Below are 27322 nucleotides of genomic sequence, written 5' to 3'. Positions count from 1 at the left end.
CATTGCTGTTTGTTGTGAATATAGAATCAATTATATTGATTCAATAACGATAGTTTGTTAATATTTTATTTAAATACGAATTCAATTACATGCATAAATATACGATAACCTACAATGACACAATGAAACATGTTTTAAGATAACTAGTGTTTCAAGTTGAAGGACGCACAGGGATTTGAAATAATAAGTATTTGCGTAAACAAACTATTTTTGCTTATCCTAGGCATAAAATGAAGGAGTGAAGGTAGCAACATTGATCAAGCGCAGGGATATCCACGCCTCCACTGCCCAACTGTGGATCAATAGACGAAAACTGCAGGATATTTTCGACGCACACACTCACACACTTTAACAACACACACATACACAAACAGTGTCTCACATAGAGACATAGTGCATGGGAACTACTCTCCAGCACGCGCCAAACACACAGCTAAGTGCAGTGCTCAACCACTTGTGTGATAAATACGTTCCCGCTTCGTGAAGGGAGTAACAGTCCACCCGTTTGGACATTATAAGAGAATTAACTGGAACACTGCTGAAACAAAGAATCAAACACTTTTCCTCTAAATCTATAAACAATATTCTATTTTTTTTAAAATTACATCCTTTCCTACTAACCAAAAAAGCACGTGTTCATCTGTTCGTCTTTCGATGGTTGTTGATGTGGGACTGGAGTGGAGGCAATAGCCTGGGCGGCCAGCGCTCCTATTTCATTGTCTCCGTCATAGGGAAGGCTATACTTGCAGGTAAGCAACCCGCAATACCGTACTGCATGTTTGGTTGCATACCTCCAGGCTTTTTAACACCTTTCAATTATATCTATAATACTATATGTATGTTTCACTGATCTGATTGAAATGTGTTGTCTTTATCAGAAGTGTCTTACATTATTTTCTCTCTTAATTTAAATTTCAAATATCCAGTATTGGCCTCAAAGCATACTCCAATGATATCTACGCTATTATTATAGAAATAAAAGTTATCTCAGCACTTGATTTAAAAATAAATGTGTACGTTATGTACATTTATTCTTTACGTCCTCAAAAAATAATGAAATATTTCAGAAACTGAATTCATGCTAATATTATGGTCAAAACTAGTTTAAGGTAAGCGATGCAATGGAAAGACAATTGAACAACGGAAAACGAAATAAACGTTGATAAAGAAGGGTTTTCACAAGTGGAGATACATCAATGCTACAAAGAAAAGGCAATATGGAAACGTATGTGTCAATAAAGAAAATCATTTGATTTTAGTACAAATTTAAACCAAGACATGCAATAAATACTCAGTTCCATTGCTTTTTGTTCAGTGTTATAACATACTGAACAAATCACGAGCATCATTAGACAAAAAAAAAAAAACTCATAGAAATACATACAACATGTAGTGGAACGTTACTGGAAATTACAAAATTTTAAAATTCAGGAAAGATATGTTAAAACAGTGATATATATATATATATATATATATATATATATATATATATATATATATATATATATTCTGAAATATCAAAGGCATTAGAGAATAGTGACAATTTTATTGCTAGTATTAAAGATGAAATGTATTTTTAAATAGTTAAAAGCATAGTATTTTGCACAAGTACGAGAGAGGATAAAGTTGTCATTTATGCCTTATTTCTGGAGGACGACCGGTTAGAAAATTTTACCTAAAATACATTAAAGTTGTAGTTGTAAGTGAAATGTGTCTTTAGTTTAATCATTGAATTAATCCTAGTAGAGTAAAAAATGAGATTATTACAGAAACAGCAAAATTAATACGAATTAATGAAAAAAAAACTCAAGAGCAAAACAATTTCTATTTGTGTAAATAGACTTCACTGAATCAAAATCATATTCCTTAGCGTAATTTGAATACTGATACACTGCAAAGATTACTTAAATTTTATTTCAACACTTCTTTTACTCTGCATGTTACTTTCCTACGGTAAATAAATGACATATATAAATTTACAAAGCACTCAAATATCTTTATAATCATGTTAAACAAAAGTAGTACTATTATACAGATATAGCATAAGCATGTGTACCCTTCTTATAGTTTGGCGTTTTAAGTTACATGAGTATATACCACAGATGTGCACACTGAAAAAAAGGTTGTAAACGATTTTGGAATCCTACATAAAATATTGAACAACAATTTTACTAGGAATCAAAATCCTTTTCTGTAGTAGAGGGATATACTCTCCCTGATGTAGTATTCTGTGGTTTCCTAGTATATAGTAAGTACATTATGGGAATTAAGGAATCTCCTTTAAGCTAGACGTCGAAAAATAGTGAATTGAATAATAAAAATGTTGCTTTTACCAGTGATTTCAGACTAAATTACAAAAATTAAGCATATATTAAAAACCTATATTCTAGTACATATATTTCTTCAGTTAGTCTTATATTTACGTAAACAAGCCTAGAGTATATACATATGCAGAGAGAGAGAGAGAGAGAGAGAATCATAATGAACACTTTTATTTGAATTTAGCGTCCCATTCAGTATCTAGACTACACTGAGACATGAATCTACAGATTAACGTAGTTCCAATCGACATGAGCTCCCACCGAGAATCAAACCCAGGTCTCCTGAGTCGAAAACACGTAAGGTAACCATACAGCTGTGAGAGACTTCAATCACTTCTTAAAATTTAATAGTGATATATAATTTCGATTATAAGTTTCACACTCCAGACTCGTCCGCTCTTTTGGAAGCTGAATTCTAGGAGATACTTACATATCAATGATTCAGAAGCGTCTTACATAGTTTCATGATCAAAATTAAAACAATTGTAAGATATAAAAGTTCTCCAAATAAGTTATAGCATAAGGAATGAATAACAATGTTTCATCCCAAAAATAGTCCACTTTTTCTTTGTAGAATATGACAAAGAACCTTGGTGTTCATAGAGCGAGTGTTTTTTTTTCGATTTGCTTTTTAAAGTTGTTTTTTTAGTCTAAAATGTGATCTTTTCTAAATTAAAAATAGATAAAAAGCTTTTCATATTAATGACTGAAAATGAAAATAAAAGTTATTCTTTATTTTTAAATAACTGTAACATTTGCTCTTATATTGAAAAGGATAATAATTTCCTCCTCCGAGTCACAACTTTCTAGAAAATACAAATAATCTGATTGATTTCATTAAAATCAAATCTTGTAGAATAAATTATTCCGATGGACTTGGGAGAACAACTAATGTCTTTTGACTTAGTTTTGTCATATGACCAGTGGTTCAAACTTAATCGAAGAGATATGAGTAGTAGCGAACATTTCAGCTTTGTAATTGGGAAGTATTGAATCAAATCCCACGGTCGATCATTCGAATTATATCTAGGTTTCTTTTCATTACGAATTGGTAAATACTGGAACAATACTTTCAAAATACAAACTATAGACTAATTTCTTCCAAATCTCAGTTTCCATTTCCAATTATTATGAATTTTTGTATAAAACGGTTTTATATTAATATTTTTTTAAAATATTAAATAACTATGCTGATAATTTATTAACTCGTTGATACTCTCGTTCTTCGCACGGAAAGAATAATTTTCCAAACGTACTTGAAAGATATATTTGAACATTTTCTCCCCTTAGATAAACATTTCAATGGAAATGAAACTAAAAAACAACCTCGATGGGAGTGTTGATTCATTTAAACAGTTCAACCGTTTCCTCGCTTTCGCCTTTATTTACCATTATTCATTCCTTTCACTGTTTAAAAGTAGAATTTTTGAAAACGCTGAAATACTGGTCAAGTTAGTTTAAATAGAGTTTATATATCGAGTTTCGTCTGCCTAACTTGAAGAGCTTGTGAGACATTCTATTTTTAACCTGAATTTTAAACTTCTTCCTCATAAGATACACAATTTGATGAAAGTGATATATTAAACACCCCCGTAGTGAAGGTAAGTCCTAGACATATCACAAAATTCATTTCAAACCGTTCAGCCGTTTTCCCGTGATGATAAGACACACAATGTCGATGTCATTGTATATACTCATATATATAAAGGGATAAATCCTAACTGGCTGAGTAAGCAACTCATGGGCCAAATTATTTAAGCTTAAAACTTAAAATTTACAAAATATATAGAATTTATCACGTAAAATAGCATTAAGAAAAGATCTTTTTTGTGAGAATTTTACCTGGGAAAGAATAAAATGGAGGTTGCAATTATTATTAAAGGATATACGCATCTCAAAATCCCTTAAGGTTACAGACAGCAAATTTCATATTTGAACTTTCCATTTAAAAAACTTAAACATGTGTTTTTAACATTTCTTTCAATATTTGATCTAGAAGGGAGGAAAAAGGATTTGCGATTTCGAAGATGAAGGATAGTATATATCAGAGATGGCCCAAGTGGGTCAGTGGAACAAGTGGGTCAAGATTTGTGAGTGAGTCTGTAAGTCGTGGGTCAACAGGACGTGACTCACTGTGACACACTACCCATCGTTACCCACCAACCCACCATGGTCCATTACGACCCACTGACCTACTCTGCTCAGTGCCTTGTAGATAGCATCTTCTGAACACGGGTGAATTTGTCTGTTTTTACTTTTAAGGCCACCATTTTTCTTCCTTTTTCATTTGCTTCTGTTTGTTACATGAGATGGCTATATCTAACTGAAGAAAGAAATTTAGGCACTTTTGGATATTGATATTTGTAATTGTAATAACGACAGTAGGACTTACTACTTGAGACATAGTCTTTGAATTTTTAAAGTAGCCAACTACTGGAAAAACTATATTTTTGAATCATCTGTAATAGATGAATTACTATATAAAAAATTGAATGTAACTACGTGTGTGTGATCATCACAGCCAAATTGCAAAGTCAAATGGAATGACTTTTGGTATATAGTTAGGCCCCAATTCCAACTGGTATGTTATCATATAGTTCATATACTAAAGAGGGAGTGAGGGTCCGAATTTTTTAGAAAAATTAAGTATCTCACGAGCCCTGCAATTTAGGGAGCCGAAATTTATTATATTAACTCTTTATGAAAATAAACAAAACGTGTAGTAGCATTTTTTAAATTCTCTTTTGTGAGGGGGCACTTTATACATAAGGGAAATTGGTAGTGGGTTGACTTATAAAAATAATCGAAAACGATCGAAGTTACTGAAGCGTTCAGAACACAAGGCAATCAAGGCATAAAGTTGTAACAAAAATAGACATAAAATTTGTACTGTAAGTTTAACTTCATGGAAATTTTAAGTTTTTACGGTATGCTTAATGATATGGAAAATTTTACTCTTTTTTCTTTATGTTGGGTAACTTTATCTTGATTTGACACTTTTAAATTTCATCCTATTTTCAACTAAAAGTATACGTAATTCAACAAGGTAATAATTATGTGTGATAATTAAATTGAAATTCATCGTAATTTGGCCCATGAAAAAGACTTTACCATCTCATATCGAAAAGATCACATCCGCCATGGGAACAGAGCGATGCTTGTGCGATTCACCGTAGAAATTTAAACTCCAATTAATGATAATTTGACAACGTTGTTTTATTCCAAGTGTAAACTCCTTAGTCAGATGAGACGAAGGCGTGGATCATGGGTCAAAGTTGAAGACGATAGGTTTTGGTAGGTCAGAGTGGTTCATGGTGGGTGGTGGGTAGAGTAAGTCACGGTGGGTTGTGGGTCAGTGGGTCGTAGGTCAAGTTTTCATTGATCCACCCATCTCTGGTACATACCTTAATATACTACAACTATTATATATATATATATATAATAATAATAATACCCTGAAAGTTATGCAACTTTTTAACCATTATGAATTTGAGGTCCAGCGTACCGGCAACTTTATTTTTAGAAATAAAGTGATATATCTTTGTTTCAAAAGAAAATGAAATTATTTGTTACATCATTACGGAGAAATGACTGAAACATTTGAAACAAAGATATATCACTTTATTTCTAAAAATAAAGTTGCCGGTACGCTGGACCTCAGATTCATAATGGTTAAAAAGTTGCATAACTTTCAGGGTATTATTATTATCAACAACAATAATAATAATGTCCAGTAGCATATTACTACAGTCTTGTAACTAAAATATCTTACGTATATAACTTATATATAAATATGCTTTTAAAATGTCTGATTCTTACATCTTAATTTTATAATACAATAAATGTAATGGTAATCAATATTTCTTAGTGATTTATTTCTTGTTATTTTCTCTTTCTGTAAACGGGAGAAAGTAAGATGCTACTGTTTGCTTTCAAAAGACCAAGAGCTTCACAAATACTGAATTTCAATAACAACACACATCCAGTACATTGTTCACATAAGTATGTGTGTGTATATGCGAGCAACGCCTTTTGTGTTGCTCCTGTATATTTCTAATCCAGCTGATATGTGCGTTCATGCCTAAACTTATGATTACATGTCATCGCTATTGTAACCCAATAGCTTGATGAACCCAAAGTATGTATTCAATACTAATCTCAGATATTTGAGACCATTTATTTTTTATCGGTCTCACCTCCATGTCATGGGGACTGAATTTGGACCTTAATGGTATCATGAGTATAATTATTAATCTCAACGAAATTGAAAGCTATGAATTTAGCAGTAATATAGGTAATTTTCGATTATTTTTAAGTGTGAACCCTTTCCCACTATCCTAAGAGTGCTAATGAGGATTAAACGTAGATTTAAATGATATAAGAATGTCGTCAACTAACTTAGGGATCCCGAAAACTATGGAAACTATTGATTCTATAATAATAACGGTCGTTTTCGATTATTTTTTTTTCATGTTACAATTTCCCCTTCAAAAGGAATACTAATTTCGTTGGGTTGAAATGAAATGGTTGGGCTCACGTTGGATTGAAATGGCATCGGGAGTTGTCGCTATTTATCTCAGAGGCCCTGAAAACTATGGACTCTACACTAATTGTTTTTGATCATTTTATATATTACCCTCTTCTCTTCTCCCAAGGTGTGCCAGGGGGTCTTACTAGTGGCTGAACTTCAGCTCAAAGGTCATCATAACTGTCATCAGTGAACCTAAGGATTCCGAAAACTAACATTGGTAGTTTTCTGATATTTTGACATGCTACAACTTCACTCCACACCCCAATGTGTTAATGAGAACTGAATTTGAACTTAAATGGCATCTGTAGTGTCACTCTTTACCTAACCGACTCCCAAAACTATGGATTCGACACTAATATCGGTAGTTTTTGCCATCATATTTACACCTACAGTATATACCTTTTCCAGACTATATGTAGTGTACCGAGTTTGGTTAAAAATACTCCGTTCTTTCTAGATTCATGCTGGAACATACATACATTCATCGCTATATATATAAGAGTAAAGGAATAAGTGTCTGCAATCACATTTTATTATTTATTATTACAAGAGTACAACATAATCACCCTGCTTTTCAATACATCTGGTCCACTGTTGCGTAATCTTTCTTATACTCTCTACAAAAAACGTTGCTCGAATGCAACGCTTTCCTTCACCTCTTGATAGGAACTGTATCGACAGCCTCTGAGAGCATCTGTAAGTGAATCAAACAGAATTTAATCCGACGGGACGAGATCGGGACTGTATGCTTCAACACCTCGAAACACAGCGTTTGAAGAGTCTGAGCGGTGTGGGCGGTGGTGTATGGACACACATTGTCATGCAACACAAAAGCGTCTTTTGACAATCAACCTCTGCAGGCTTCAGCTTGCGTACCAGCATATCACTCTTTTTAAGTCTTCAAGTAAGATGTGTACCAAGTTTATGTATTCTACATTTTTGTTAAATTTATGCTCACGAACGTGAACCTGCTTTTTAAAAATAGTTGAAATTGAGACAGGAAAGACAGCCAAATAGTCTGTGATTGTTCATTATCTGTAGTACAATTCTTGTGTTTTTTTAATAAAATAATATCAAGAAAACATTTACTGGATCCTAGATTGTTTCCTTCAGGAATGATTAGAATATGCGTGCTTAAATAGACAAAAAAATTAATACTCTCTGAATTAAAACAATAATTAATGGTTTTAAGTAAATGGTAGAGTAAATTATAATTTACTTAACCAATTATTCTTTGAGTCCTAGTATATGCTACTAATAAAAGCTTTTACATGCGTGTGTCTTTACTGTACGTGGCTCTGAGTGCGAGGGAGAGCACAAAAGTTAATTTCTCAATCACTGACTTCCATTAATCATCCGTCTTCCTTAGCCTAAAAGCAAATCGTGTGACGCTTGGTTCGGGGGAACATAATGGCAGCTCCACTTTCAGTGAAATTCGGAAGTGGGTTGAGATCGGACCATAGAGTAGTATGTAGGTAGTTTAAATTCGGAAATGTATCTGCAGATGGGAGGGAAATTTGTTTGGTATGTACCATTGCATTCCATTGCGTGGAAATGTTGAACTGTATTTTCCAGTTTAGTCGAAATTTTAAAAATGTCCCTTACCATTACCTCCGCTTGAGCCCCTCATATACACTAAGAGCCCTTTATATCTAAAGGCTTAGGTATTTCGAAAGACTTGAACCTAGTTTACATGATACTAGAACGAAGAAATACGTCTCTTTCAATTGCGTTTGTTATATGATTTGCAAACTGAGTAGGCGTGATGATGCATCATCCACCGTCGCGTCGTATCATTGGAGCAGGTGTGTTTACGAAAACCACGCTTCAAGCAAAATGGTCTCAAGAGTAGTTTATATAGTAGTGAGTGACTAAAGTTATTTTCAAATCAAATCGTTGGGAACTTGTATCAAGGAAAAGAGAGTGAGTCAAGAGCATACTCCAGTGAGACGGCTTGTAAACAAGAAGAAAGTGACACGCGCGCTCTCTTTACTACACACACATGTAGAAAGGCGTTCCTCAAGAGCATAAAAGTGTTGGCAGTGGTTTTCTCTTTTTAGATATTCAACCTTGATTCCATAAATATATCCATAGAGCATCACAGAGCCACGGGAAGATACAGATGCGCCTACACATCGCGCAAAGTAAATTAGGAAATAAAGTTCTTTTATTAGTTAATTTTGCAAAGACATATAACATACACGATGATGACAGTTCAAGTGAAGTGGTGACTGAACGTTTTAATATAATTGAAGGATTGAGAGCCAAATAGAACATCTGCATTCCAACGAGAAATTAGAAATCAGTGGTAAAAGTATGCCTCCATTTGGCAAAAAAATAATACCAAACTTCAAAAGTTTACACACCAATGTGATAAACTTAACTAACTTGCTATTCGGAAGCTATCCTTAGCTTTGCTTTTCTGCTTTATCATATGTAATTAAACCGTCATAATACAGGGAGTTTGAAAACAACACCGACAACGTTTGGGAGGTGATTTCTGACACCAAGATAAGACAAAAATATAGACCAACCTGGGTGCACAAATGCTTCCTTTCGGAGTTATAAGCTGCCGAAAACAAACAAACAAAAAAACTTTTAAAGGTCCGTGGCTTCAAAACTATGGGATCTACCGTAGTCGGGTCAAGACTTCACTTAGAAACTAGTATGTGCCCTGTCCAAATATCCAAGTTTCACAATTTTGCGGTACTTCTGCAACAATTTTCATAGAGGTAGTTGGTGTGTACTTCAAATTATATGCCCATAGCCAAACTTCCTCTATAAAAATTGTTGCGTAAGTACACTCATGTCCAAAATGATTGCCGCATATCTATAACTGTTTTCTTGTAAGAATATAATTTGATAATGGTTTTGCAGGGTACTTTTAATACTGATACTATGTGTACAATCGGAAAATGTATATTTGTAGTAAATTTCATAGAAAAAGAACTATAAATACGAAAATTAGAATAAGTAAAACAAAATGCTACTGAATGGACAAGAAAATTTTATTTTCGTTTTATTGTTCTTATTTACTGCTCTTTTGACATGAAATTTGCCACATATATGTATTTACTGATTATACACATACTAATATTATAAGAAATACCGGGTGAATTCGTTATCAATTATATTCCTCAACAACATATTTAGACATGCGACAATAATTTTGGACATGAGTGTACCTTAGGATTCTGAAACATGTATTTTTGGATAGTGTGCATATTAGTTCCTAAACGAAATCTTGACCCGAGTACGGCAGGTCCCATAGTTTCGGAGCTATGGACCTTTAAAGTACTTTTTCATGTCTTCGGCAGCCTATAACTCCGAAAGAAAGCATTTGTGCACCCAAGTTGGTGTATACTTTTTGTCTTATCTTGGTGTCAGGAATCACCTTCCAAACGTTGTTGGTGTTGTTTTGAAACACCCTGTATAATACAATCCTTAGGTATATAATTACCTAAACTTGTTTGTACTAATTGATTAACGAGTGTTTTACGAGTATTTGGTTACCTTCATACGGCCACTGCATGTACCATGTGAAACATATTGTCAAAGCAGACTGAACCTTTCAAATACTGGCAGAAAATAGAACTATCTGAAGAAGTGTGACACTAATAAAAATACATATATTTAAAAGAAGTTTTTCCATTTCGATTTTATAGTTTTGTTTATGACATTGCAACTGGTGCTTTCTTGACGCTCTTCATTTAGAAGTTTCAATATAGCTTTTGTTTCAAAACACCTGACTATTGACTGAAAAAGAAACTAAATTCCACCTTCCATACTGTCACGAAATACTATATTATTTGAATATACAAAATGTTCTTTCTGCAAATACAAATTTTGTTGTAGTCAGTTTTGGAAGTCAATACAGTTGTTAATAGATTTTTGCTTAAAGTGTTTCTGATGATGAGAACATAACTGCAATATGTATGATTATGAAGGAAAATGTATATCAAATGAAGTGGGACGAACAAATGCGAAATTGTTTTTTGAAGTCGTAATAAAGTGGAAAAGTTGCGAATTTGGGAGTCTAAAAAGGAAAAAGAAAAAGTAAATTCGGTTCATATCTTCCAGTCGCGTATGTGCTCTAAAGTATGCTGAATTTATAAAACTTCATATTTTTTACGATACTTTTTAATCTTACTTAAGGTGTCAATATTTAAATCTTATAGCTGTAGTCGAATCTTACTTGAACTGATTGATTTAGAAGAAAATGGATTGTTCAAATGAGTCAAAGATTCTGCTCGCAACAGCTGCCAATTCTAAGAAATTGAAGCCCTCGTTGTAAGAATAATAGTACTAGGTTGTTGCTATTAACTTCCTTTCTAAAATGAAAAGATTCATTAAAAGTACATTTAAAATAAGAAGTATGGACCACCGCACTAAGCTTTCTCGCTCCCATTTAAATCATCAATCATTCCATACTATACATTTATTATTGAAATACTAATTTATGAAATATCAACAAAGTAATAAGAGATGTTATGGGAAAACTTTCTCCGAAGAAATGTCACTCCATCAGTAAACCACCTTTTTAGGTTCTTTTAGGAAGAAATGCATTACTGCATATTTTAGTCATAATATGAAACATTTACTAATAACAAGAAAATCTCTATAATAATTTTGAGAAAATCGCAGCAGAAAAGGAAAAAGAAAAAAGAAAGAACTCACACCATCATAGTACCTCATTTGAAATTTATTGTCTACTTTACTTAATTTATTTGTTGTGTACTTTACTCCTCTCCTGTTATCACATGATTCAAAAATGTCAAAAATTGTCAAAATTACAACATGCAAGTGAAATCATTGAAACCAAAATCATATAAACTAAATAAGAATCCATGAAAAATCACTTTTGAAAAGAATTCTTAATAAACTACATTTCTCTCTTTCACTGAGAACTTTCTGACGTATATTTTCAGGTTTCTTCTTGATGAGGTTTTACGGAATGTGGATTTGGATTTAGAATTTCTGATATTTCGGCATCTATGGCCATTTAGCCCGTCACGTGTGAGGGATGGCAGCCCGCGGCGGGAAAGGAAAGGAAGGAAGTGGCCTGGGATGTTAGGTGGCACCCGACATTTGCCTGGTGTAAATGAGAAAAAGCTAGGGAAACCTCATTCAGGATGGCTGGTCTGAAAAAGCTTTTTACACTTTTTCGACCGAGTGCCCCCACCAGGAATCGAACCTGGGACAGCCCACACCGAAGGCGAAAGCGTTAGTGACTACGCTACGCGTGACCATTCTACGGAGTGTAATATACAACTGGTCGTCCAATCAGATAAAATCAAAAAAGCTTGAAGTACCGGCAGCTCAAAAATAGACACGTCTGTTCAATGTAAACGCTACAATTATGGCACTGTGTTTGTAACTACCGTTTAATTTCAGAAATGTTAATATTTGTTATTGCACTGTTATCAATTAAAAATGAAACCAGAAGAACATGGAAAATCAACAAATGGAGTCTTGCAATGCATATGAATAGGAAGAAACAAATATGGAGAGAATGATAGTGTATATCGTACATTTGTTAATGAAATATTTATACAAAATACAAATATAATCTTAGACTACTTTTGAGAAAATCTTATTTTTCAATTTTCACTAACCAGTAAAATAATCTGATGTTTGAGAATACGAACAAAACTCTCAATATTTATCTGGAGAGTCTTATTAAGGTACTTAGAAATCTGATTACGATCCATTGAACAGCTTCAACTGTCTAAATATCAAGTTCGAAAATATTCAAGCACGGAGAGCTCGATCGACTTGTATTGGATTAACATTATTATTATTACAGCAATGCAAATAACCACTCGCCACTTATTATTATTATTATTATTATTATTATTATTATTATTATTATTATTATTATTATTATTATTATTATTATTATTATTATTATTATTATTTCCAGACATTTTTAATTCTTATTGTTGCTTGAAAGTAGGATTCAATCTAAATTGAAGCTCCATCATCTACCATGAACATGTGTAAATCTATAATATTATACAGAAGGCTTGTGAATTTTATATCCGACTGCATTTCAAAGTTTACTTTCCTTGTGGAAAGCCGTGGTTGTCAAATTTCTATTTGACTAGTAGCATTAAGGACTATCACTCGACATCGTAATTTTTCCTGTAACAAATTGCATTTGAGCACATGCGTAAGAATTTAATCCCATTCCTCAACGCAGATTTCCCGCATGCAGTGGTAGCGACATTGTAGCCGTTGTTCTAACAATTCAAATGGACAAAAGTTAATGAGGCTAGCGTCACGATATTTGACAGGAATATGATGAAAGACAGTAGTAGGCATTTTTGTTTCCTACTTCAAGTCATGATAAAACCATATGGGACATGTGGACGGTATATCCATGTTGATTCTTAACTGGTTTTCTTTTTAGCTTTTTACAAATAAAGAATGTCGGAGATAGGAAAGATTAGGTCATGGTGGATTCAGTAAATAGGCAGCGTTCATCTTCACATTTTGATTCACCTTTTGAACCTGCAACTTCCCCTTTTAACCGTATCTGGTGACAACACGTAATAATGCTATTATTTTTGTGAGATGAATGTAGGCTTCATCCAATGTGTGAACCACCGTTCCTTTTGACCCATACGCACACGTTTCTTATTTACAGTTTCTTTTTTTTTTTTTCAGTTTGCCTTATGTTCAGCAATGTAGCATCTAAGGTCGTTGTGAAACCGAGGATGTTATTGCTGACAGTAGACTGCGTCAAATTGAATCTCTGGGTCATGTCATGTTGAGGTAGCGATTCTTCTGGCCCACCAGTTGTCGAATTCCACGAAGCATCTTACGTGACACTTTCAATTCGTAATCTCGAACAGATTCCTTTTGTTGTTGTTGTTTTTTTTTTCTGTATGGGCCCATTTGTGTTTACCTGGCCACGATATCATTAACTGTAGTAATTTCGTTGATTCAACTAGAATGGAAGAACAATTTTAGTACAGTTTTTAGTAAATTAAAGGGAATGTTGTTTTCTGTACGTTCGAGCCATACCACTGTTGGACGTTCCAGCCCTACTACCGTTACTCCCAAAATAAATGTTACCAAATACAAAGACCTTTCTTCGCTGACTACAAAGAGTGCGTAAAAAATATCCACTTTTAGCGACATTCTATGAACACGACACTCCGAATATTGCAAACTAAGTCAGCACAGTGACAACGACACAGGTTTGACAGTAGGTTGCAAATTTGTTGAATATAAACTCAACAATCTTCTGTAGATTATGATTTTCCTTCATTGCGTTCTTTGTTCTAGGTATAAGTTTCGAAATCATATTATCCTTCATAATATATTTGAGTTATTTTGTGGAAACTTTGTAAAAATAATTTATTCTTTGACATAGTTACAATATTTATCGAACGCTGAATATTCAATATGGTCTGCAAGAATTAAACACATACACACAGAAGTCAGAATATCTACATGTATCACTTCTTGTTTCTCGATGTGTACAATAGCATGCAGTAGACTTCCTCTATAAAATCACAATGTGAGAACGTTTTATGTTTGTTCTTGTTCGAACACGCAATTAGTTTGGCATTTTGAAGTTTCTGTTTCCACGGGCGTTCAATAAATTGGCGCCACAGTCACCTGCTGTATCCTTGTTTACATGAAAAATGTAAATTCATACAATTTCTCGAATATAAATGGGATTTTGCAAATGGCCAGTTTGGTTAAATGGCGAAAATAAACTTCTAAATTTGCTTAACCTTCTCAAGAAATTTATTGCTTGAAACAGATAGTATTGTAACCTATTCCTTAACCTTTAATTAAATACAAAATTTGTAATTGCAGGTGAGTTGCTTTGCTTTGCTTTGCTTTGACTTTTAGTTTAGCGTCTCTTTCAGCAGTGAGGCTATATGAGGCGTGGACCTACAGCTTAACGTGAGATCCGAACCACGTGGGATCCCGCCGTGAATCGAATCTGGGTCTCCCATCCCCAAGGTATGGTAACCACTTAGCCACGAGGGAGCTCGTGCAGGTGAGTTGCATTCAATAGATTTATTCAATTGATATAAAAGACCAGGTACACTCTCATCACGAGAACTTATGGAAACCCTGAATGGGTTAAGAGGGCACTGATAATTATACGTAATTACATGTTTTAAACTTTCCTAAATTGATATTTAGTCTTTGCTGCAAAAAGCTCTATTTCTAATTTGCTGTATTTGTAAAGCTGCAGTACTCAAGTCTGCACGAGTTCCTGAACCATGAATGCAAATGTAGTGCGCAACGCCTAGATCCACTTACCTAACGTAGTATTATTGTCTTAGAAGATACATTCATGTAAGTACAAAAGCGAAACATGTTCGAAAGTATCCAGTCTGTCAGGAAGTGGGGATACAGGACACCAGTCATCAATTCACCCACAAAAACCAGAATATGTGTTTTACTATGTAAACATTTCCCTCACTGTACAGCGAAAGCTATCGGCCTTCATTATTGGCCATATGTACCAGCACTCCAGTGCCTCATGGCTTTATTGCACATACGTATCTACGAAGTAGGGTGAAAATCGTGACTAATCATACCACCTGGCACTCTTCTACGCTACTAACATCTAATTTCGATTAAGAACTGAAGTTTTCCTGGGGTCGTGATGAATATAGTTGTTTTGGGGCTATCAGCCAGAAGAAAACATATATACAAAACCAGAAATCAGGGCTTGCCAACCAACTCAGTCAACCAGCCAATCAGAATTGCGGCCGCAGACTGACGCTGATTGGACGTCGCTATTGACCAACCAAACCATGCCTTCTTCCTGCCATCACCAATATAATAAAGGGTTCTGTTTTTGGTCTCTCATACTTTAGCCTGAAGACTAGAACAATGTTGCCAGTTCTCAAAAGTTGGACGACGTAAAATTTATAGATTGCCCGAGAACAATGATGTTCATCTAATTTGGATGTTCGTTGTAGTAAGCGAATCGTTGGTGTTCCTGAATCTTGTTGGGAGCGTGTGTTGTCGGGGGGGTCTGGCGAAATAGGCAAATGATCAAAGGGGATCCCTCCCCACAGTAATCAATTTTGCACCGTCATCTCCAGTTTCACCGACGATTTCTTAATTAACTTTATTGACATGAGTCTTGATACACTTTCACCATAGGTGCTCTAGAGCATCTCACTAATGTAGCCACTTGAGAAACCAAGCCACCAAAATTTCAGGACACCATGATTTAGCGTTCATCTAACACTGATAATCTTGGCATTTATTCATCATGCGCGAACTGCAACACCCACTGACTACCTAGGCTCGTGAGTGGGCGCTATATATATGACATAAATATTTACATAAACATTATTTTGTCAATTGTAATATTAGAATCTTAGAGTAACAGAAATCTTAAACATTGATTTATAATGTTTACACACGTTTAATATAGGAAAAAAAAAGATTCCAAATAGTGCTAACATTAATATAAAATTGAGTCTACAAACTTTGCTAATGTTCGTAGAGCGCAAGTATAGTATTATGATTGCTTTTTCCTAAAGCTATATATACATCTCGCTCCATAAAACTAATTGCGATTTTCGGACAATCATCAGTCTTCAGTGGCTACAGTTTATCTATAAGTTATTGCTAAGATTTTGGTAATTCAGATAAAAAAAAAATTAGCAATATATATTGTTAAAAGTCTGAGTACACTACTGATTTTTAAGAATTTTCGAAATAAAAGACATTGTGTCTATACAAAACCCTGTTTGCTGGTGTTGTTATTTAAAATAAACAACATCGTACGTAAAATACAAAAAAAAAGCATGATTATGTTTACATTGAGACACACTTATTGAGGAAAACTGCTTTGCAGTAAACAGACAACTAAGTCACGTTTTGCTTCTGATGCATCGTTTCAACATCTAGTGATGTTTGTACGAACCCTTATCAGGACATGCACGTTTACTCCACAAACAGTTGTATGTGTGCTATTGAATCGTGTAGAATATTGGTAAAATTTTGTGTAAATTTCTGTTATTCGATCGTGTTGTTTTCAGTCGCGTGAACAAGTAAAATAATAATAATGTGCAAGCATTAAAATGCGGAAGAAAAACTGTGAATTAAGTGTAAACTCACGTGTTAAAATGGTTATTTTGATAGAGGTGATTTGTTATTCTGTAGATTGTTTATGGAACAGGTGATAATCGGATGGTGCAATGTGCGGGGAGTATGGTGGATTCAATAATGTTTCCCATCTAAGGCGTAGAATGGTGCCCCGGGTCATCCTACCGACTTAGCGGGCTTAGCGTTGTCCTGTAACAGGAAGAGCCCTTTGCGATTCAGAAGTTCTGGCTCAAGAGGTTTCAGTTTTTCTTGAACATGACTTAACTGCTAACAGTACACAGTTGCACTGATGCTCTGTCCTGCTGGTAATAGTTCGTGATGCACGATGCCGCGAGCAGTCCACCAAACACACAGGAGGACCTTTTTCTGGTGTAGTGCTGGTTTCGGCTGTTTTAGAACCGGTTCATGGGATGCTAGCCAATGATGACGGCGCCGTCGAGCTCCATACAGGAAACATTTCTAATCAAATGTCAACATCCTGTCCAGAAATGGCTTCTTCGTCAGACGAGACAGCAAAGAAACACAGGTGTCTGCTCGCCTCGTTCTGGCAAGGGGTAAAATCATGTGGGGATCCATCGAACCAACTTATAATGCTGTTCAGGTTGATGGAGGTGCTGCCGAATGGTTTCTGCACTCACATGTAATTGTAGTTCCAGTTCGTCATATGTCTGGCCAGTTCTCGCCTCAATTGTTGCCTGAAGATCTTCATTTTGTACATGTGTTGGTCTTCCGACAAGTGGTGCGTCTTCGAGTGCTTCAGCACAGTCCTTAAACTTGTTAAACCATCGCTGCGCTGTGTGCGTAGTCACGACCCCCTCACCAAAGACCTAGCAAATCTTCCGCCCTACTGCAACTTTGTTTCCAGCTGCAATGAAATGTTAACTTGCATAAGGTTTCTTGTCGTCTATGCTAACGTCAGACTCCAGTGATATGGTGTGTTTCCCGTAGTGGACTGGTTTCTGTTACTGAAAACGTTAAAAGTACCTAAACGGAAATGCCAGATATTCAAGGAGACGTATATTACTGAAATTTAGTTATATGTAACACCGAAAGAGGACCCTTCTGTAAAACTAGTTCGTTTCGATAAAAGAAGTATGAATTACGTGTTGCTATGAAATTTTAGTTTATATCACATTTCTATGAGTTTGGGTAGCAAAATGTGATGTGATACAACGCTGAGGTGATAGTAGCAATGTTTTCAACTTGTTTCTTCTATTAATTTCTCCTAATTGAGTCGTAGGCCTTTCTAAAATCAATAAATAATTTGAAGCTTAAAATATACAAAACGCTAGTTATGCCTATCATGTCGCTTACTTTCAGGAAAGAACGCAGACTGATAATATTTGAGAAGAAGATCCTGGACCGTATTTTGAGAACCAAGAGAAACAGGAATGGAAAATGGCGGAAACACCATAACGAGGAACTAAATAATATATGCCGTTTACCTAACACTGTTAAGTCCATCAGTCTAGAAAGCTCAGGTGGTCAATAGAAAGAGGGAATGGATGAAAAGAAGAAACATTTTTGAAAATTTAAATGGGAACCCAATCGAAAGAAAAAGCTATGACTAGATGGGAGAATAATATTAAAATGGATCTCGCAGTGTAATACAATGCTTCGCGACCATCACAGATATCCATTTTATGTGATCGTGTCGACCTTTAGCTTACGTTAATTCTTGGAATCCGCCACTTTTTTGGTGCTTCATTATCGCCATTTTATTTAAATGTTCCTTATTTCATTTACTTTGTTATTAATTTTGTTGTTCATTATCTTCACGTACATAAATAATTTCACTTCTTACTGATTGGTAATAAAGGTCTCCGTTTTCACCATATTTACCGTTACGAAGAAGAATACGAATAAGATAAATTATATAAATAAACAAATGGAAATAAATATAACTGAAATTTATTATTAGCAAGGAATCCAAACAATGTCTTTTCATTTTAAAATTACGATTCCTGACTATTTTCTGGACCCTTAATATTCGTTATAATTAGGCCTTAACAGTTAGATATTTGTTGGGGAAGAAATAAAAGCTACCCAGATGGAATTTGGAAACTGCAAAAAAATGTAATTGAAGTAAAATATAGTTGTAGCTTCAGTGATTCGATTGATTGATTGTCATTGTAATAAATATGGTTTATGAAATCCGATTCTAAGCTTGACAAAGTCTAGAGGTTCATCTTGCTAATATTCTCATACTAAATATTCTGTAACTATTGTTCAATCAACAACATTCCAGCAATTTCTGTGCTCAAAGTTGAGTCCTGCGTTATTGTCTTTTCAATCTTACTATGAAATTCTGTTAACGTTTCTTCTGGAAATGTGTACATAACACGCATTTAGATTGTAATTGATATTAACACTGCTGCTTTGGAACAATCTATAAATAAATAAGAGTTAAATATTTTAATAATTTATTAATATTCGTGAGCCTAGTACAACTTTCTTCACATATAACCTATAAATAAAGTTGAATTTTTTGCATAAATAAATAAGTAAAGAATTCTTAAGTGATTCATTTAATAAAATATTTCAAAGCGATGTGTAAGCACAAAACTTATTATAATGGTTTATCATACGTAATACAGGAGGTTAAGTTTATTTCGTATGTTGTCAATGCGACCAATGAAGAATTGTAAACGTATACCAACGAACTAACTAAATACGGTATTCTATACATATTCAGTTATTTATACAATATATTTGACATTTATTCCGAAGTTGATCTTCTGCTTGGTTTTCGACAAAAAGCGTAATAGCAGTTACGAAAATTTAAAAATTATAAATTTTTAGGACCATTTTAGAAGGGTAAGTAAGGTAGGGTTAACTTAGCGTTAGAGAAGTACGGACCAATTTTGTTAAAATTAATAGAGTGTAATTCCTCATATCTGCGTAAGAATACCAAATCTAGTGTCTCTGTACACCTGCAGCTATGTTCAAAATACAAATGCTCGTTACTTTCCCACAATACAACAATGCAATAACCTTGCGCGAAGTAGCTCTCTCCGCTTTCCAAATAGTTATATGATTATAACCGCTTATAAAAAAAAAATAATCATAACTTCCGCTCTCCTTATATATTATCAAGCACACAAATGAACAAATTATCCATTTTTCTCGGTAAATTTTCAAATTTTGCTAGAAACGGATGGCGGAACTTCACTCGTATATTTTTAGTCCAGAGCATTTATTGAAGCAAACACTCTACTTAAAACCTAACCTAACCTTTCTTATATATAAGTTATTTTTCTAATGTACTATCTGTCAACCTACTTAAAACTAAAGGAAAAGAAAATCTACTTAAGTACTTGCCCTAGTTATACACTTCATGAGAAAATTTTGAATGATCTAACGTGGGAATCCAACGCAGATATAGACAGTGACACCTGTAAAAGAAATAATGATTTGTATTTTGTATTAAATTATATAATTGTAAATTTATAACCTTTACTGACCTTCATAAATAATAACGTGTTCTATTTCGGGATTATTGTTAATATTTTAAACATATTTGAAATGTATTTTATGTTTCCACTGTATACACGGTATCTCTTCGTACTAGCTTCCATTCTTCTTCCCTCGCTATGGAAACTTCACATGTCAGACGACTTGGACAGTGTTATCTTTCAAACATTTTGTCAAGGTATTGGCTTTGACTGGAGAGGGAAAGAGCTATTGGACTGACTGGCGGCTCTTGAGTTACCTCGTGTTTTCTAAATTGTTTTCTACTTTTTTTCAAAAGAGATTATCAACAATTCACGTTGCATACAATGCGGAGGTGTCGTCTTCTTGAAGATCATAGCGACTTATTGCAAACGTCGTCATGAACGTCGGAAGATACTTGTTAAATAATCTCTAAACTTTAGGTATGCAATTCCTACGAGGTGGGCCACGTCTAACATCTAGTAAAAAGCTAGTAAAAAGTAACAATTACCACAGTCAACTACCTGGTTGGATGATTGGTTACAGTAGATATACAAATACAAAGTAGAAATTGAATGCAGTTGCCTAAGAACAGGTGCCAATGAAGAGATTCATGGACCCTTCGAGTTCCATAGGCCATAGACATAGTTAATTGCCTTGTCGCCGCCTCTCGATGCCTTCTTCGAGTTTCAGCGAATACACGCGCCACTTAGTTCTTTCATAAAAGCCGTCTTTGTTTTGTATTTTGATAAATTATTCAGTTGTGTCAATTTTTCAATGGAGTAGCACGTATTTTCTTTTGTTTTTTTTCTTTTTTTTACATACTTCATCAATTGTAAACAATAAAACTGAAGGCAAGTTATTTTGAACCAGGTATAAATAGTTTACCGTTTAACATTAAAATGAAAAATCTTGATAGTTTACGTATTCGTGATAGGTTTACATGCTTATCCGTTATTTTAATATCAACAAATCAACTGTATGAAATGTTAAAACATCTGTAAACAAAACAAGGAATTCTATAACTGCGGTTTCGCCATCAGCAAAAATATTGTGTCATGCAACTATTGAGAAAATGAAAGCCACATTAACACTATGCATTGAAGATCGTAATCAGAAAAGAATGCCCTTTAAGTAATTAAATAGTTCGTGAAAAGAATTGTATTTACGCGCATTTCAAAGAACCTACCACTGAACATCCGACTTAAGAATTCCAAGCATCTGAAGGTCGGTATAGCAAATTCAACATGTGACAATCATTCCACAATATGAAAATTGTTGTTGGTCAAAATTAATATTGCATTTAGAATCACAAATATCTCAGGAAAACAAAGAGAGATAACAAATTTATTTCTCGGATCGTGCTACGTGATTATTGTAATAAACAACAGTCATGTGTAAATTTTCTTATTATCTTGCCTTTCCTGCCACCATATTTTTGATGTAGCTTTACGAGTAATACCATGGGACATCACTACATTTTTTAATGAATGTTGAGTAGAAGAGTAATAATATGTTCTCATCACGTTAACAGGGAAACAAAAACTTCTTCTCAACACTCCACTCGGGGAGTTAGTTTTCCAAACGGTTGCCCTATGACTAGCTAAAATAATTAAATCATGTTCACAAAAAAGTACTAATGTTGATGATAAGTGCGCACCAGAGGCGATTGCCAAGAATTTTTCGTGTTGCTAAGCAGAGACAAAATTCTACTTAGTAAAAATAAAGTCGAATGAAGCACTACAAAAGAATAGAATTTGAGTAAAATCGATGAAAAGAGCAGAGGATTTGGAAGAAGTTCTCGGTTCGTTCAAATAAGTGTTAAGGTTGTTCTGTAAGAATATATTTGAGCGGCTTGGGCTAACATAATGGTATGTGATATTTTCTAACTTCTGAGTAAACACACACACTAATCAAGCTTCCCTGCCATCTGCAGGTACATTTCCAAACTAAATCTACCTATGTACTCTTCTATGGTTCGGTCACAACTCATTCCACTTAGTAATTCATTTTACCGAAAGTCTCACTTACTATTATGTTCGCCCGAGCCGCTCATATGTATAAATACTGTGTGTGGCAATATTTCAGCTTATTTATGCAACCACTGGAGGACTGACTACAGCATCAGTTTAGAGTAGAGAGTCAAACTTACCATCTCAAGTGGACCAATTAATCATCAGTGTAGAATAGAGAAGGCCGTTAGCCTCCCCAGCGCCCAAAAATGATGATATATTTAAAAAGTGAAAATATATATAAATTCTTACATGGAAGTCCGTGTATTAGATGGATAATTATTATTTCTTTGGTGCCATCGTTTACTGCAACCAGCTTTCGGTTATCTGGAGACAAAGTGGTCGCACTAGAGATTTTCAGATGAATGTCTATTTCTTGCATCTGACTAGGAATTCGTTCTTTTTCAAATGATAAAATCTGATTATATTGATTCGTACTACCGGACAGGAAATCACGTACGGTGAAAATCTGAGAGTCTCTTCGAACCACACAGTCAAGTATCTTATTTGTAAAATTTAGGGATACCCGTTTCACTAATTTTTTTGCTTTAGAGCTGAGTCGCACTGAGTTTTTATAAATTCCGTCTTTATATCAGCACTTTCTCAACGTCAGTTGAAGAAGGAGCACAAAATTGAATGAACGCTAAAGCTTATCGTCAGACGTTTTTGTACAAGATAGACTCTCTTCAACATGTTTTGTACTGGCACAAATTGGGAAGTATCTCAAGACTTCGAATGAATTTACCTAGTCATTCAAGTTTAGAATAATTATATTATTTTTCTTCAGCATTCTCTCTGGATGAACCGAGGGCCGCAAGGAAATGAGTTAAGGGCCGAATGCGATCCGTGGGCGGTTAAGTTTGACATTCCTGGTGTACAGAATTGATCACGAAATGTGATAAAAATAGGAAGCTGTGGCTGCTAAGATAAGGCTTAGCCTTTTGAATAATAATAATAATAATAATAATAATAATAATAATAATAATAATAATAATAATAATAATAATAATAATAATAATAATAACGTTTTAAGCGTGATACATTCAGCATGACCACGCCTACTTTAGAACTACATTCAAGTACATCCAAACCCCGAATATAACAACAAACCGAAGATGTTTGAAACACATGTAGTTGATATACAGCAAATTATATGGTGAAATGAAGAAGCACTCGATTTCCTGATTATTCCTACATGAGACAGAAAGCATTAGAAATTCGGTTTTTACTGCCAAAGAATATACTTTGCAATATTTAATACTTTTAAAAAGACTTACTTTTAATAATAATTTTAAAGACATTTATTTATTACCAATATAAGTTTAAGTAAGTGACTTTCAATATGATGGATATTCATTATTTTAAATATTCTTAAAATAAAATGAAATCTTTCAGTATAAAGTCCTAGTATTGGACCCCTTAGGTTAAGGGAGACGATGATTAAAGTAGGTTGATTGGTGGAGTTAGAAAGTGTTAGGAAACGGGAATACCCTGAGGAAACTCACGGATACGATATTGTCCACCATATACTTACTTGGCTGGGAATAGAACCAGGGACCCGACGCACCAGAGTTAAGCGATGTACCACTGAGCTACCGTGACTCCCAAATATTCTTAAGAGTCTGTATGTTCAATAATAATATTGTATATAGAAGAGTACTAACGCAAACTTTTGTAACTATAATTCTATGATTTATGCTTCCAAATAGTTCCTAAAAGCATTGTAACAGTTCTCAGTTAAGTATCAATTAGTTATCTTCATAAGCCAATGAGTATTTTAACTTCGTCGATCTTATAACGCACTTGCAACAGTTTCTTATACAATGCGTTTTTTAGACCAATAATTCTACTTGCCATGATTTTATCATACTTTCTCTTAATATTTGTATCTCAGACATAGTGGCCAATACTAGGATGTTTCCAACTGCGAAATATGGTATGCAAATTTGACTTCATTTATAGTAAATCATTCTTTGCAAACCAAAATTCGAAATAACGAAGAACCTCAAGCAATTATCATCATTCAGCTTTCCCTCAACGTTAAAACAATCCAAACTAATATACCATTTCGCCAAAATATTAAAATATTCTTCTATTCAAAATATAATACATCACTTATCATCCCCTTTAGTTCGCATATGTACTATAGCCGAAGGCACACGTCGACTCCACGAATCCAATTATGCAGATATCTATCCACGTCAAACAAGCTATTTCAGTCACCAATTGATTGGCGATGGTCTCTTCGCCGGAAATTAGTTTTACGTCACAGATCGTTGCAAGAAATTCATGATCAAACTCCAACAATAATGCACTGAAAATTTCAAATATTCGTTGATCAACGTGTCATAAAAAAGAGCATTATTTCAAAAGTAATCTCTCTCTCTCTCTCTCTCTCTCTCTCTCTCTCTCTCTGCATGTATGTATCTTTTTATCATGCCTATTTCCAATTTTAATTTTACTTAGTCAGTATTTTAGTAACTTCCCAACCACATACTCAGACACGTTTCATCCAATTATATATATTGAAAAAATAAATTAGTATTAGATATGATGAAAAATATCGTTACTTTTTACCAGTAATCTTGATTAATAACTTGATCGTTACTTTTAAGAGCAATCTTTACTTAGTAAATTATTTTACCGTTATTTTTAATTTTCTCATTTCTCACCCTACACAGAAATTGCTATGCAATATGTTTGAAAATTAGATGACCTGACTCCGGGAGGCGATCTCTAAATTCAAGTGAAAGAAAACAGATCTAATAAATATGAGATGAGAAATGCATCCTTTTAAACCACCCAAAATGCGAAATACCACATTTTAAAACGCCTGACTTGAAGACTACGGAACCTATCGCAAGTTGTTGAAGGAAATACACAGTGCGGTCCGTAAGTTCAGGGACTAGAGCCACTGGATGTATAAAGGTAACCAAGAAAGTCTGTCGCTTTTTCATCCACCATCTTCGAACATCTATATGTCACCTAAGACGTATCTGGAAGATCACAAATAGTCCCCATCAGTATCGACAACCTTCTGCGAACGTTCTGGAAGGACATGGATTCCACCGCGGTAGAACTTGGTAGGCCGTGAAGCGAAGAAGGTATCAAGTATATTTTGCACCTATACTAGGGATTTAAACTGGCGTCCTCTAGAGTGATTGTCCAAGGAATACAACAGGTGATAATCGGACGGAACAATGTCCAGGGAGTATAGTAGATGCAATAGTGTTTCCCATCCAAGGCATAGAATTCTGTTCCGGGTCATCCTACCCACATCGGGCTTAGCGTTGTCCTGTAACAGGAGGACCCCTTTGCGATTCAGAAGTTCTGGCTCTAGAGTATTGAGTTTTTCTTGAACATGGATCATCTGCTGACAGTACACAGTTGCGTTGATGCTCTGACCAGATTGTAGCAGTTCCCGACGTACGATGCCAGCGAGCAGTCCACCAAACACACAGGGGGACATTCTTCTGGTGCAGTGCTAGTTTAGGCTGTTTTGGAACCGGTTTATGGGATGCTAAGTAATGATCATGGCGCTGGAGCTTTGTACGGGAGCCACTTCTCCTCATATGTCAACACCCTGTCCACAAATGGTTCTTTCCTCAGACGAGACAGCAAAGAAACACAGGCATCTGCTCACGTTGAATTCTGGCCCGGAGTCATATCATGTGGGACCCATCGACCGAACTTGTAGTGCTTTCCAAGTTGATGCAGGTGCTGCCGAATGGTTTCTCCACTCACACTGAATTGTAGTCCGAGTGCCTCACTTGTCTGGCCACTGTTCGCCTCAATTGCTCCCTAACGATCTTCATTTTGTACATGTGTTGGTCTTCCGACACGTGGTGCGTCTTCGAGTATTTCGTCACCGTAATTAAACTTGTTAAATCAGCGCTGCACTGTCTGCATAGTCACGACACCCTCACCATAGGCCTGACATATCTTCCGGCTCGCTGCCGGAATTCCTGCGAATTTCTGCGAAGGTCCCATGTTTTCTCTGTCCTTACACAAGTTCACGGCGTAATTGAACTGACACATCCAAGTAGTATGTTGGATATATGCACACCAACATTTGACCTTCGTCTTATCTCCATTCGCATTCAACTCACCGTGTTAGTTTCAATTGTACACAGACCTCCATGAAAAAGCGACAGAACTTTCTTGGTTATCTTTATACAAAACAAGAAGAGTGATATCGTTTTTACAGTTTGTTTATTCAAAACAAACTTCATTCAAAGTAATACACTGGTGAAGACTCATTTCCAACTCTTTCATGGTTGTGGAAAATTCTTCTGAAAAAATCCTTTCCAGCTTGTCGGTCACAGCGTTTTGAATCTCCTTGATGCTATAGAAGTTCTCACACTTCATTTGCAATTTCATCTTGAGGAACAGAAAATAATCGAGCTTGACAGGTATGAAGAGTAAGGAAGATGCTGCAAGATCACGATTTGCTTTTGAGCCAGAAATAGTTTAGTGGAGGAAAGAAAAATCTCTAATGCGATCCACGGCAGGATAAACCCGATGAATATGTGCTATTAGGCTATCTAAAGCATCTTTATAGTACTCCTAATTTATAGTGCAACCTTCTTGCACGAATTCGTTGTCTCCAACGCTTTGGCTGTTGAAAAGCAGAACCAACATTGTCTTCACGTGATTTTTGAAAGCAAAGTCTCTTTATTCAAAAACAGTTTTTCGCATTAATGCTGCATTACCATAAGCTTTCTTAATCATTTTTGTATGAATCCGTGTCTGTTGCAGACATACCGTGTTTACAGCACGATTTAATCACTACACATTTTTCGTGTCTTTCTTCTATGTCACACTTTAACACAGATTAACAACAGCAGCATGGATCACACATATTGTCTTCTAAACAACTACAAATACAGTAATGCCAATTTAGACTCATTAATTAGGCCTAATACTAT

The 27322-nt window shown here is 34.8% G+C and overlaps 1 protein-coding gene across 4 annotated transcripts in view; it reads left to right on the top strand.

Moving 5' to 3' along the window:
* The first annotated feature begins 311 nt into the window (after window positions 1-311).
* Window positions 312-27322, top strand: part of LOC145668033 (UPAR/Ly6 domain-containing protein qvr-like) — a 416709-nt gene continuing 389698 nt past the window's right edge. For 2 of the 4 annotated variants that reach the window (XR_014127951.1, XR_014127952.1), the window contains exon 1: window positions 314-749. The gene's annotated coding sequence lies outside the window, so the exon portion shown is untranslated. Of the gene's footprint in view, window positions 750-27322 lie in introns of all 4 variants that reach the window. The other 2 variants (XR_014127949.1, XR_014127950.1) reach the window with 2 other exon arrangements.

Source organism: Thermobia domestica, chromosome 13 (genome assembly GCF_964235325.1).
Source record: "Thermobia domestica chromosome 13, izTheDome1.hap1.1, whole genome shotgun sequence".
Classification (NCBI taxonomy): domain Eukaryota; kingdom Metazoa; phylum Arthropoda; class Insecta; order Zygentoma; family Lepismatidae; genus Thermobia; species Thermobia domestica.
The sequence above is the reverse complement of the archived record's forward strand: the minus strand, read 5'-3'. Positions and strand labels throughout refer to the sequence as shown.